The sequence below is a fragment of the Rutilus rutilus genome, assembly GCF_951802725.1.
Source record: "Rutilus rutilus genome assembly, chromosome: 14".
Classification (NCBI taxonomy): Eukaryota; Metazoa; Chordata; class Actinopteri; order Cypriniformes; family Leuciscidae; genus Rutilus; species Rutilus rutilus.
In genome coordinates, this window is record NC_140219.1 from 9,858,661 (window position 1) to 9,869,242 (window position 10,582).

A 10,582-nucleotide genomic window follows, 5' to 3' on the forward strand; every position below is an offset into this window, starting at 1 on the left:
GTACATGTCGCCGTATGTTTGACACTCCAGTAGCGTAGTGACACATGCCGCTGTCTAACGTAGCATTATGTAGGCTAGATGTGACATTATGACATCTACAGAAGGAATGCATGTATACATTTATAAAAATGGGTTTATTTCTTATTACATAATTCCTTAAATGTATTTGTAAAATATTAAAGCCAGATGAGTAGGCCTATAAGTAAGCAAAAACATCAGAGTCTGTATGATATAAATAATAAGTTAATAATTTATTTATGTTTTATAAATTAATTAGTAAATTTACTTACATAAATTATAGCTCAATAATATTGATATATAATTTATATTATATAAATTATTAACTAATTATTTATATCGATATCAGACTCTGATTATGATTATAGTTTTTTTTTTTTTTTTTGCTAGCGTCTTACTCGCAAACAAATACACCACCACCACCACCAGATGTTCCTCAACTGTCGCAAGTTTTAGGTTATTTTGCGCTAGCCAGTGTGGACTTATACTTACACCCATATGCTGACACCTACTGGCGTGCATGGAGCATCATGCATCAATAAAGGTTACAGTAACGGACGCGACTGTTAATACGTTATTCGTAGTGACCCATGATAGATTTATTTCATGTCTTTCCTAAAATGGCCAGTTTGTGACTTTGCGAGATAAACAACATAAAGTAGCACTGGTATTACAAAACATTCAGTGCCACATATACCAATCAAATACAGACGTGACAAATAACACGTTTGATAAAATATTAATGCACTTTAATTCGTTTAATTGTTATTTTAAATATCACAAAATGAGGCTATTTATTCAGGATTTTGTGCCACAATTACGTCAGTAGGCTATAGGTGTTCGATTAATCTGTCAGTCACTACTGGATGTGTCGCAACACGGTGACATGTTCCGCGACTCGGTGTCAGTCAGGTGTCAGTGTGTCGCGATGTCAGTGACACATGCCACTCCACCACTGGCACATGCCAATAATGTCAGTGACACATGCCACTATCCACTGGCACATGCCAATGAAGACCGGATGTGCCACCGGATGTGCCAATACGCATAGTGACATGTGCCATTGGCTTCTGTGCGTCAGATGCCATGTCACTTAATGTTAAAACTGCTACTGGGTATCTTTGTAGAACTTCAAAAAAAGAAAAAAAGATGCTGCAGCCAATGAGCAGCCGGCGGGGCTGGCTGCAGGACGACTCAACCTCCACGGACAGTTTTTAATGTTTTATCCCATGGTTTTATCAGACAATAACTACTCAAGATTTTGCTTCAGTATAATTTTCGGGACAATTAGGGCCGGATTCGGGATTCGGGACAACAGTTTAGATTTTGTCTGGTCACCCTATCGGCACCCCTTATTTTTCACAGGATTGTAAAATCAACACAATTTTTGTTAATTTACATTTATTAATTTTTAGCAATTTATGTGTAATAAACACTTTAAGTGGGCTATTAAAATGTTATTTATATGTTAAATTATATATATATATATATATATATATATAAACATACACGCAGACGTGTGACGTCATATTGTGACCGTTGAAGTATGCGTAGAAAGAACTCGTCTGCTCTCCTCCTCAGTCCTCAGCCCAAGATAAGTCCACCTTCGGGGTTGTGTAAGGTTGGTACGCAGGTTTTTTCTGTGGTCATTTGTATTTCCTGTTGCTGTGCTGGCTCTTTTATTGTATATGACACTGTAAACAGCTCAACAATCCTTTTATTTAAAGGCTTAATTTATGTTCCGTAGAACGGTCCGTTGCATTACGATTGCAAGCAGTAACGTTAGTAGGCTATCATAATGTCAAAAATGTGATGTGCAGTCAAATGTTCCAGTGTGTATGCTGTTTAAACTAGTGTTCTCATCGATACGCGTGTGATTTTTATTGTAGATATTGTTTCTTATTCAAATGTGGTGTCCCCCCCCCCCCCCCCCCCCAACTCACAATAACACAGCACCCCCAAGCCCAATTTAAAACATCTTCCCCCACCCCTTGACTGTTTAACAAGTGACTGTCATTGAATCATTCTTTTTTTTTTTTTTTACAAATAATTCATTCAAATTAATTAAACATTTTAAATAGACTTCAGCAATTAACATTTTGTCAGAATCTCTAGTAAAACTCCAGTAAACACGTTATTATGTTTAGTTGTCTCCTCAACCATGGGGGAATAGCTAGTTCTTATTCGATCTATGTCATCAATGTTCGCGGCGGCCATGTTGTTGACATAGAAACCACGGCAACTGTCTGTCAATTGACAAGCGAGTCAGCGTCGGTATTATCCATGGCATTATCGCTTTTTTTTTTTTTTTTTAACAGCGCGATGGTGTGTTGTGTAATACACGGCTGTTCTAACAACAGCAATAAGAACCCCGGAGTTAGTTTTTATGATATACCGACTGTCAGAAAATATGAAGGGAAGGAGACAGAGGAGTTGAGCCAGCGCAGGAGAGACTTTCCCCACAGCAAAGTCTGTTCCCATCATTTGGATAAATATTAGGTAGGCTACACAAGATAGGCATTAATTTTTCTCAAGAAAAAAACAACTCACCTAATGCTGTAAAAATACAGAGAGAGATATAATGCGTTTTTTATTATAATAACAACTTTATTTAATGATATAAGTAAAAATATAATAAATATGTAATATAGTACACATATTTAGCAAAATACTCTCTAACTCTTTTTTTCTACCCAACTAACGTGCTATAGCCTATATGTTATGGTCATTAAATGGCTTTCCTGAGGTAAATGTTATGTGACATAATTGTTCTCCAGCTGTTTGATTGACCCCTTTGTTTGATCGATATCATGTATGAGGAATATACATTTCGGTAAGTTGTACTGTATCTTTAAAACATTGTTCATTCGTGTTTATTTACTAGCTAGAGATGATCGGTTCACCTGCCGCTAGGAATCTGTCACGTCACATTTACAAGCGCCAAAATTTCGAATTTGAATTTCGTAATAAAAGTGACAGAATCTGAGAGCTGAGATTTTTTTATATCAAAAGTAACCTGCTCTGTCTAGTCTGTCGGTTTCAGTGTCCTCTTTGCTTCGCGATTTTTCTGTGCGTGAGGATGTGTGGCGTGAGAGCATGGGCGTGTGTCTCACGGTGAATGCCTGAGAGTTGGCAGCTCTGATAAATATCCGGATAAGTTACGGCTGGCAATAAGGACGGATCTTTACTTAAGGCTGTTGGGTCTATTTGATATGGGTCCACACCAATCAAACTTATCTTCTCTTGATACCGATGAGATGAAGCCATTAGGCTACTGCTCCCCTCAACTCAAATCTGCGTGCGGCTAGGGGTAGGACAGATGTCATGTCAACAATATGGCCGCGGTTAGCTACTTCCGGTGTTTGCGAATAAGGCCTATTGTTATCTCAATTTGGATTTTTTTTTTCTTCTTCTAAATTTATCCAGAATCGTGCAGCTCTACTTTTTTAATGAGTTTATTATTCCTATATATATATTGTAACATATTATTAATAAAATTATTATTATTATGAATATCTTTGACACAAATTGTCTATATCCAGGAAACAGGGTATTAACCTATAATGTTTGCAGATTTATGAACACTTGCAAACATCTATTTTTTTCCCTCCAAACAATATTTAAAGGTAGGGTAGGCAATTTTTGTAGAGGCTAGCAATAGCGAGCTAGCTTTAAAAGCATGAGATTTCCAAAGCCACGCCTCCTTCAAAACACATGAACGCACACAGCAGAGTCTGCAAAGCATCACAAGAGATGCTGTTTAATTACCTCATGTCTCAAAGCACATAACATTACAATAATAATGAACATTTACAACTTAAAGAGCATCAACCTGTACCACCTGACTGCTGCAGATTCATTTCAGTTGAAAGGCATAAATTAGAGTCACAAACCACTCAGAGTATAACGTCACGGGTTCAATCTCTTCCAAAATTACAGTAGTTATTGCATGAACGCAGCATAACCGTGTTGTTTTGGTTCAGGAGGAATTGTAAAAGGGGGCTGCTGTTTTGGTTGTGGTGCTTGGTGACTGACGTATGTCTAACTCTACATAGCATGAATCGCGCTGATGCCATGTGATGTCTGCGCGAGCAGGGTGTGCGGAGGTATGGAAATACATATGTTGACAGGCAGGTAGGACATCATACCATTGCAATGATTGGACGAACATTTTATGGTACTATGGCTTCCACAGACGATATAAATACAATACATTTAGATCACTTAACTTAGTGATTGCTGTCAGGATGTGAAGAGACTTTCAACCAGCATGACAAAAAAAAAAATCTGGTACAAATCAGACCTACCCTGCTTGTAGAAATATGTTCACAGTGCATTTATTCAGAGTACCTGAATATACTACTGAATAACTACCTGATACAAACTAAATCGGTAATATTGTAATGAGTATCTCTAGGGTCACAAATGGCTTTTGTCAGTGATGCTAATAAATGTCAGGCAGATGAAAAGGTCTTATTTTTAATTATCAGTGTTGAAGACACTGCCTTTCTCATGATAACTCTGCTATCCCTTTGTCTTGGTAAGGAGGGCCACCTGAACTTTCACGGATTAGCCGTTGTCAAGGGTGAGCCAGGCAGACTTGCTCTCCACGGCAACCATGAAATTAGATGTGAAATACAAGGGTTTAGGTAGCCTTGACGACCACAAACAACAGCTGAGGCTTTAAGGGGCTTCCAGTGGCGCGACGCCTTTCCTTAGAGTGCTTAAATGTCTCATCTTCACCATGAGCCCCCTTCCATTTCTTCGTTATGATAGATGAGAGGCCTAGTGGACGTCAAGCTCACCTACCCTGAATCTATTGATTCATCTTTTTTTAAATTCCTCACTTTGTTTTTTCTCTGGCCATCATCTGTGGCACGATTATTCGTTAAAAGATCGCGATCTCGATTCAAACGCCCACGCGATCTCATTCCTACCGAGGATTCGCCTGTGTCTATTAAACCTTTGACAAAATCATACCAGAACATTCAAATCTGCGTTTGCGCTGCCAATGACCTAGAGAAAGCATTTATCATGTGTAGGTATGAAACGTCTTTTCAACCACACAGCATCGTTATTTCTGTTTATTCATATTAATCACAGAGGTATACAGGATAAAAGTTTATAGTTTGGATATAAACACTGATGTCTACGGAAGCGATTAAAATAAAGTTAATCGCCTTTTGAAACTAACGTAGCACTTCAAATAATGATTGTATAGACTACATCGTTACGCCACCAGATGGCAAAATTTGTCATTGAATCATTCATTCAAGAGATTCGTTCAAAAACACTGATTCATCCAGTAATGTGGATTCTTTAAGAGTGAGTCATTGACTCATTCATTTAAACAGATTTTTTTTGGATTAATTTAACATTTTAAATATACTACAGTGTGGCGAGCACGACGAGGTCGAGGGCCGTGGGAGGACGGCGCGAGGCCGGTGGCGTGATTGATAATGAGCGACACGTGCGCGACGCACCGGTCTCGCATCTCTCACGGAGGAGCGGAAGCATAAAAGGAGGAGCGACGACAGTGGTGATCGAGAGAGGAACATTGTGACAGCAGTCGTCCATGAGGGGCTTCTGTCTTTTACTTTCGTTTTGTATGTGTTTTATTTTTTATCATTAAAGTCTTAAATGTTCGCCGGTTCCCGCCTCCTTCTTCCCATAACAACATACCTCGTTACATACAGCAATTAGCCTAACATTTTGTCGGAACCTCTGGTAAATTACATATTTTGTTTCGTTGTCTGTTCAGAATCGTGATAGAATCGTGATCTCTGTTTGAAACAACAAAATCGTGATTCTTAATTCATCCAGAATCATGCAGCTCATCCTCTTTAAAGGCCCATGTGATTCCTGAATCTCTTTCTCTTTGTTTCTAGTCACAGGTCTCTAGATTAGAATGTCATACAGGTTTGGACCGCCGTGAGTAAATGATGACAGAATGTTGAAAATATCCCTTCTTGAATTCCACGCCGTACATGTTCTCATTTATATTGATCAGTGGAGTAGGTTTCATTTGATCTTCGGAGGGAACACACTGTTCGTGAGTCTTGCCACAAGACTTCTCAAACGGTATAGCTTTGCTTTATTCTACACATTAACATCAAGGTGAACACCCACCCACCCAAAACCATGCCTATGATATTGATCAACAGATTTGGCAGCAAATAGCACACAAAATAATGGAGTTTGTTAGAGGATTTCATGTTGTTTCTATGGTTACCTAATGAGGGTTCTTTGAGGACATTGCACTGGAATTTGATTGGTTAAGTTCTTTGTATATCCAAACAAGTGCTTGACCATGATGTTTAACGAATGTGCCTCATTTTCTGTCCCTATCTTTTCACAAGTTATTGTGAGCAGGCAACTTGATTATTTAAAGAGACTGGAACTTGATCATTATGATGAAAACTGGTCCCATAATATTCAAATCACTCGCAAGTTCTTCACAAACTGCATTATGCGGCCTGCAGTGTTACACCTGTCAATGGCAATGAAGATGTGACAAGTTAGGGATAATAGGGATTGACTACTTTAACTAAAAGAGCTGAACACTGGCAAACTGGGCTGGTTAACTCTTCTTGAGCATGCAGTTTTTAATTTACATTTAAAGGACACTGAAAAGGCCCTGATTAAAGCTTTACGGTTCTCTGTGAGTTTTCATGGTATAAGGAAAGAGGTGATGCCATAGTCTAACACGAGTCTAACATGTCTGCCAGATTTAATCACCCTAGTCACGAAAGTCTGGAGGAATTTTTTTTATTGTTATTGAAAAAAGTTATTGTATCATTTGGATCCAGTGCAAGTAAGACTAAACTTGGAAAGTGGGTTTTGCATAGTTATGTGAAAATTGGACACAGATTTCAACATCACCTTTAAATAGTGATTGTGATTTTCATTCACAGATTTCATTGAATATAAATGCAGAACGCACAAACTCGCCATTGAGGGAAAATATCTAAAAAACAGGGTTGCTTGTTCTGTATTATAGACGGCTGTTTAGCATTCACTCAGAAGCAACCAGCCACATACCCCTGATACGCTCCACTCATTTCCAGTCTCAGGGTCGGCTGTGTTTTCAAAACGTTGGCCCACCATGTTTCAGTTACAGCTCTGGCTGCCTGTCTTAGTCTGTTGTCTGTGTTCGGCATGGAGCTGGCTTTTCTTTGAGCCTGTCGCTGTTTTTGCAAGCTTTAATGTGGGACAGATGTCATTGTTTTGGGTCTTTGTTCATCGCTGAAACATTGCGTAGAAAGGTTTAATTGTTAATCAGATCTAAAACCAGCTTTTTAACCCTGCCATCGAAGCGTTTTAAACTCAAACATCTCTGATATTTAGATGTAGAGCCTATAGCTGTCAAAACTTTGGACACACTTAAAACTATACTAAAAATAATACTGTGTATTAAATTGTTACATATTGATTTTTTTTATATATATAATATATAATGTTTTTTTTATTTGATAATACTAATACTTATTATTATTATTATAATTATTATAAATATTATTAAGGATAATAATGTAAAAATGAATTATATTGTGCAATTATAAAAATTGTTGTTATAATATAATTTATTGTTATTTTTGTTATTATTATTATTATAGTATTACTGCTAAATACTTAGCTAAATACTAAAGTTACATATTGAAAAAGGTTTTATAATATATAATTTATTATTAATAATATTAATAATAAACATTAAAATATGTTATGTATTAAAAAGGTTTTATAATATATAATATAATCTATTATTAATATTATTATTTTATAAATAATAATAATAATAAATATAAGGATAAATATATGTTTTTATAATAAATAATTTTTTAATAAAATATATAGGCTAGCTATAGCCTATATTTTTTATTTATGAAGACTAGAATATGAAAGGATTGATAGCTTAACATTTTTGAGGTCACTGTAATTAATTTACTTTTAATTACTTACTAAATATACTAATATTGTAAAATGCAAAACAAACAAATAAAAATAAAAGTAATGAATAATAAAGAATTAGGTGTGTCCATACTGGTATATGTTCCTTTATCATCTTTTTGTCTATTTAATTGTGTGTATGATTGTACAGGTAACCACCTCACCTGTAGATAGCCAACAACATGATGAAAGAGACAGCTGAAAATGTCTATTGTGAAATGCTGAAGTCTTTGAACTGATTCCTGAGCAAAATTCTCAGAACAACAACAAAACCCAACTTGAGGTCACTTAAAGGGGTATGTTCAATTAAGTTGAGCGATGGTGTCGGCCCTGTGCAGCTTGAACTCACATTTTCAGTTTTCTGAGAGCTGACGAGATTGGAGCTGGTGCACAAAATGTCAGTGAACATTGTAATCACATCTTCTCATGTCCATGGCTGTCATTATGTCCCTGAAAAATATGGAGCCATAACATGGACTGAATACCCCAAGAAAATTCAGAAAATTCCTCTAAAATAGTTTTTCATACAATTAAAGACAGTGGCTGTTAAGCTCCATAAAAACAGCAGTCCATATGGATTGTGTATAATTTTTTGTGACTAAGATATATAATTTATAGGTCAACGTCCATCTAGTTTACTTTTATATCATACTTTTTATGGAGCTTGTCAGTCTTTGGTAACTGTGCTTTAAGAAATAAATTAACTAAGTAAGTTTGAAATGACGTTAGGGTAAGTATGATTTTTTTTGTATCTTTGTGTAACTTTTTGAGTAACTATTCTAACCCTTTTATGCATGAATTATGACAACCATAGTCAGGATTTTTCCCCTATGTATTTTTATTGCTCTTAAAAAAAGAGAGATTTTTTTCAAAGACATTTTCAGATGTCAACTTAAAGGTGCAGTGTGTAATTTTTAGCGGCATCTAGTGGTGAGGTTGCGAATTGCAACCAACAAAAGTTACGGTGGCCGACAGGAAAAGATGTCATCATCTGAGACAGCAGAGAGTAGCCAGTTCAGCAGTGAGGTTTTTTTTACAAAGATAAATTAAGAAATGATGTTCACTTTTTTATTCAGTAAAACGATATGTTTTGCAAATATTATTGTTACTTGTTCATCATTGTGTCAGTGTTTTATTCGCTGACTTTAGCTAGCTTCCTTGCACGAAGAACAACATAGTAACGAAACGCGTTTGTTCGTTTAGGGCTACTGTAGAAACATGTCGGGTTATTTCAATGTAAGGGGACCCGCGGTGTATGTAGATAGAAATGGTTCATTCTAACGGTTCATTATGTAAGGTCTTTATACACCACTGAAAACATAGTTATGTACATGATATTGCATTTCTGTCAACAGATCCTCCTAAATATCACACAATGCACCTTTAAGTGGACAGTATGCGTTTTTGGTTTTAACTGAAGAGGTACTGTATTAAACATAACACAGTAAAAACACAGTTATACTGTAAACCAATGAATAAAATGATATAATATATTCCAATAATATAATATAGCTTCAATTTTGTTCCATCGCTGGACACTACCCATCTGTCCACCGGCCATCTTGGATTGGAGAAAACAATCCACACACAATGGCTTGCCACTTGGTGGCAGTGTATAGGATAATGCACTAGTATCTACTGTAGCGGTTGATTTGCAACTGTGCAATCAAAACACATGCATACTCAAGAAATGGCTTTTTGAATAGCTGTCCACTAGTGACCGCAATACGTGAATGTGTTAAAGATATTTTCCCTGAAGTTGAAGTAACAAGCACAAAATATTCACCCACATGTGTAATCATACATTAGACATTAATTGTACTTTCTTTTGGGGGGTGTGTGTGTGTGTGTGTGTGATCCTGCAGTTTAATGTTTGTTTCAGTGTCATCAATTCTTGATGAAACTTCCTGTCTTTGAAACATGAGAAAATCAGATCTGAGATAAGTGGCTGAACAGGATTTAAATATTCAGTAAGGTGCCAAAGCTTTCTTACCTGCTGTTATCACACACCTAGGCTTACCCCACTTGTTTCTATGGAAACGCATGAGGAAAGAAAAGAAGATTCAAGGACAAGTATGTTTGTAAACTAGAACATCAGGTCACCTTTGTGTACACAAGCACACATGCGCACTCACGAAAGCCAAGTATTCATCCTCGTCAAGGTCAGTTTAATCATTAATCAAGGAATTTATCAGACATGATCTTCATTTCATCTCAAATATTTGAGACTGGGACAGGTTTGACACAAGGTTTTGTGTCTCTAGCAATGATTTGTTGGTTTCAAGCACCTACTTAAAAAATGTAATAATTTTTATGTTATGCTCTAAAATTTCAATATCTTTATTTGTAATAGCTGTTGGGTACACTAATAAACATAATAAAATGTGCTTTATGGGATGTGTCCCACACTGCTCGATGTGAGGCAGTGAGTTCTGGGAAATGTAGTCCATTTTTAGAATGACAATGAACATCCAAGGGGACGCTGGTGATCGTAACAGGACACATGCACCACCGTTTGGTGGTCAGTAATATTTTTTCTCTAAAGAAGTAAAAATTTTTCTTCAGCCAGGGATTCATTAAATACATTTAAAGTAAAGACAGTAAAAGCATTTACACT